Genomic DNA, 3,230 nt, shown 5'->3' with positions numbered 1-3,230 from the left:
TCAATAAGTACGAATGAATGGAGTGAATGAATGAATGAATGCTCAATAAGTACAAATGAATGGAGTGAATGAATGAATGAATGCTCAATAAGTACGAATGAATGGAGTGAATGAATGAATGAATGCTCAATAAGTACGAATGAATGAATGGAGAGAATGAATGAATGCTCAGTAAGTACGAATGAATGAATGGAGTGAATGAATGAATACGATTGAATGAATGAATGCTTAATAGGAATGAGCGGCGTGAGTGTGGGAAGTGCGCCTGCGCCGCCGTCTCCTAGCAACGGTCCGGGGGCGGGGCCGACGTGAAGGGGCGGGCGATGATAGGCTGGTAGGGGGGCCCGGGGCCGGGCCGTCTACGTGGCTGTGATGGCCGAGTGGTTAAGGCGTTGGACTCGAAATCCAATGGGGTCTCCCCGCGCAGGTTCGAATCCTGCTCACAGCGGCCCTCCATTTTGGGGTCCCATTTAGAGGATTTCTATTTTCTAAGGTTCATTCATTCATTCATTCAGTGGTATTTACTGAGCGCTTACTGTGTGCGGAGCACTGTACTGAGCGCTTGGGAAGTCCAAGTTGGCCACATCTAGAGCCGGTCCCTACCCAACAGTGGGCTCACAGTCTGGAAGGGGGAGACAGACGACAAAACATATTAACAAAATAAAATAAATAGAATAAATATGTTCAAATAAAATAGAGTAATAAATACGTACAAACATATTCATTCAGTCGTATTTATTGAGCTCTTACTGTGTGCTGAGCGCTGTAAGGTTCAACTCTCACAAACCCGCCAGCCCTGCCCCTCTGTCTTGTCAGCCCTTCTCGCCTCCTACCTTGATGGCCGGGGAATGGGCCTGCAAATTCTCTTATATTTTACTTAGTACACATAACAATAATAATAATAATTAATAATAATAATAATGACATTTGTTAAGCGCTTACTATGTGACTAGGGAACTGAGTCACAGAGAAGTTAAATGACTTGCCCAAGGTCACAATGCGGGTACTTGGTGGAGCTGGAATTAGAATCCAGGTCCTCTGATTCCCAGGCCCGTGCTCCCTCCATTAGACTACGCTTTATTATTATTATTATTATTACTATTACTATTATTATTATTATTATTATTAAATAAAAACAAAGAAAATAAATACAGTTCCAAGCGCTGGGGGGATACAAGGTGATCAGGTTGTCCCACGGAGGGCTCACAGTCTTCACCCCCAGTTATTGGTATTATTATTATTAAATAAAAACAAATAAAATCAATACGGTTCCAAGCGCTGGGGGGATACAAGGTGATCAGGTTGTCCCACGGAGGGCTCACAGTCTTCACCCCCAGTTATTGGTATTATTATTATTAAATAAAAACAAATAAAATCAATACGGTTCCAAGCGCTGGGGGGATACAAGGTGATCAGGTTGTCCCACGGAGGGCTCACAGTCTTCACCCCCAGTTATTAGTATTATTATTATTAAATGAAAACAAATAAAATCAATACGGTTCCAAGCGTTGGGGGGATACAAGGTGATCAGGTTGTCCCACGGAGGGCTCACAGTCTTCATCCCCAGTTATTAGTATTATTATTATTAAATAAAAACAAATAAAATCAATACGGTTCCAAGCGCTGGGGGTGATACAAGGTGATCAGGTTGTCCCACGGAGGGCTCACAGTCTTCATCCCCAGTTATTAGTATTATTATTATTAAATAAAGACAAATAAAATAAATACGGTTCCAAGCGCTGGGGGGATACAAGGTGATCAGGTTGTCCCACGGGGGGCTCACAGTCTTCATCCCCAGTTTACAGATGAGGGAACCGAGGCTCAGAGAAGTTAAGTGACTTGCCCAAGGTCACACAGCAGACATGTGGCGGGACCGGGATAAGCGCTTAGTACAGTGCTCTGGGGAATGTGTCTGCAAATTCTGTTACATTTTACTCTACAATCAATCAGTCAGTCGTATTTATTGAGCGCTTACTGTGTGCAGAGCACTGGACTAAGCGCTTGGGAAGTCCAAGTCGGCAACACATAGAGACAGCCCCTACCCAACAGCGGGCTCACAGTCTAGAAGGGGGAGACAGAGAACAAAACCAAACATACTAACAAAATAAAATAGAATAGATATGTACAAATAAGATAAATAAATAGAGTAATAAACATGTAAAAACATACTTACTATTATATGATATTAATATCATATCAATATCAGTCAATAATAATTATAATTAATTATATAATATTATATTATTATATATTATATAATATAATACACTATAATATATTATAATATAATCACATACATGACATATGATATAATATAATACAATATAATATATTTATATATAATACATATTACATACAATATGTCAATAATTATATATTATATTATATGATTATGATATTATACTTAGTAATTAATAACGATTAATGCTAGTAATGTTATAAAATATTAATGATATTATTATTATTATTTTGTAAAAACAAAAAACCTAATTATTTTGTGTCTACCTCAGCGCTCAGTTCAGTGCTTGGCACATACTAAGCCCTTAATAATACTAATTGCGGTATTTCTTAAGCACTTACTATGCTTCAAACACTGTTCTAAGCGCTGGAGTAGTTACGTGATCAACATTCATTCATTCATTCATTCAATCATATTTATTGAGCGCTTACTGTGTGCAGAGTACTGTACTAAGCGCTTGGGAAGTACAAGTTGGGCTCACAACTTAAGTAGGAGGGAGAACAGGTATGGAATCCCCATTTTACAGATGAGGGAACTGAGTCACAGAGAAGCTAAATGACCTGCCCAAGGTCACAATGCGGGTACTTGGTGGAGCTGGAAATAGAATCCAGGTCCTCTGATTGAATGAATGATTGAATGAATCATTCAATCATTCAAATATGATTGAATGAATGAATGAATGAACAGTGCTTGGCATATCGTAAGCGCTTAAATCAAATCAAATCAAATCAATCGTATTTATTGAGCACTTACTGTGTGCAGAGCACTGTACTAAGCGCTTGGGAAGTCCAAGTTGGCAACATATAGAGACGGTCCCTACCCAACAGTGGGCTCACAGTCTAGAAGGGGGAGACAAGAGAACAAAACCAAACATATTAACAAAATAAAATAAATAGAATAAATATGTACAAATAAAATAAGTAAATAGAGTAATAAATGGGTCCGTGGAAAGAGCCCGGGCTTTGGAGTCAGAGGTCAGGGGTTCAAATCC

The 3,230-nt window shown here is 39.1% G+C and overlaps 1 non-coding gene across 1 annotated transcript; it reads left to right on the top strand.

Moving 5' to 3' along the window:
• Nucleotides 1-366: 366 nt before the first annotated feature.
• On the top strand, nucleotides 367-448 carry TRNAS-CGA. Its single transcript has one exon. It is a non-coding gene; the product is annotated as a tRNA-Ser (tRNA).
• Nucleotides 449-3,230: the final 2,782 nt, after the last annotated feature.

This window comes from Tachyglossus aculeatus, chromosome Y4 (genome assembly GCF_015852505.1).
Source record: "Tachyglossus aculeatus isolate mTacAcu1 chromosome Y4, mTacAcu1.pri, whole genome shotgun sequence".
Lineage (NCBI taxonomy): Eukaryota > Metazoa > Chordata > Mammalia > Monotremata > Tachyglossidae > Tachyglossus > Tachyglossus aculeatus.
Note: the sequence above shows the minus strand (reverse complement) of the source record. Positions and strands in the feature narration are given on the sequence as shown.